Raw genomic sequence first — 651 nt, 5'->3', positions numbered from 1 at the left:
AAACTAGGAATAAAAGACAACTTACTCAACCTGACAAAATGCATCACATTGCACTCAATGACAGCCTGTATGTTTTCCAACTAATATCAAGAACAAGATAAATATGTCCACTCTGACCAATTTTACTCAATATGCGTTAGCCAGAAACAGACATAACGTATACAGATTGGAACGAAAGAAGTAAAATTATCTCCATTGGCAGATAAAATTAAACTACATAAAAAATTCTAAGAAATCCAGTAAAAATTAGAACTCATAAATCAATTTCACCAAGGATGCAGAATATGAGGAAATACTCAAAATACATTATATTTCTATACAGTCAATGAATAAGCCAAAACTGAAATTAAGAAAAACAATTGTTTACATCACAAGATATTAATTACTTAGTAATATATTCAATTAAACAAATGCAAGACTTACAGATCAAAAAGCACAAAACAATGTAGAAAGAAATGATTAAAGATTTAAATAAATGAGAAACAATCACATTTATAGATAGCAAGAATATATATTTTTATGATGGAAATACACCAATGGGAAAAGAATGTTTTCACCAAGTGGTACTGGGAGAACTGGATATCTACATACAAAAGAAAGAAGTTGGACCCTTACCTCACATCACACAGAAAAAGGAACTCAGGTGGATCA

The 651-nt window shown here is 30.0% G+C and overlaps 1 long non-coding RNA gene across 1 annotated transcript in view; it reads right to left on the bottom strand.

Annotated features, from left to right (window-relative positions):
• Positions 1-649, bottom strand: part of LOC103581267 — a 10438-nt gene extending 9789 nt beyond the window's left edge. The window contains exon 1 of the long non-coding RNA XR_549639.1: positions 616-649. This is a non-coding gene — a long non-coding RNA (uncharacterized LOC103581267). The remainder of the gene's footprint in view (positions 1-615) is intronic.
• Between the last annotated feature and the right edge of the window lie 2 nt (positions 650-651).

The sequence above is a fragment of the Galeopterus variegatus genome, unplaced genomic scaffold (genome assembly GCF_000696425.1).
Source record: "Galeopterus variegatus unplaced genomic scaffold, G_variegatus-3.0.2 Scaffold12700, whole genome shotgun sequence".
In the NCBI taxonomy this organism is placed as follows: domain Eukaryota; kingdom Metazoa; phylum Chordata; class Mammalia; order Dermoptera; family Cynocephalidae; genus Galeopterus; species Galeopterus variegatus.
The sequence above is the reverse complement of the archived record's forward strand: the minus strand, read 5'-3'. Positions and strand labels throughout refer to the sequence as shown.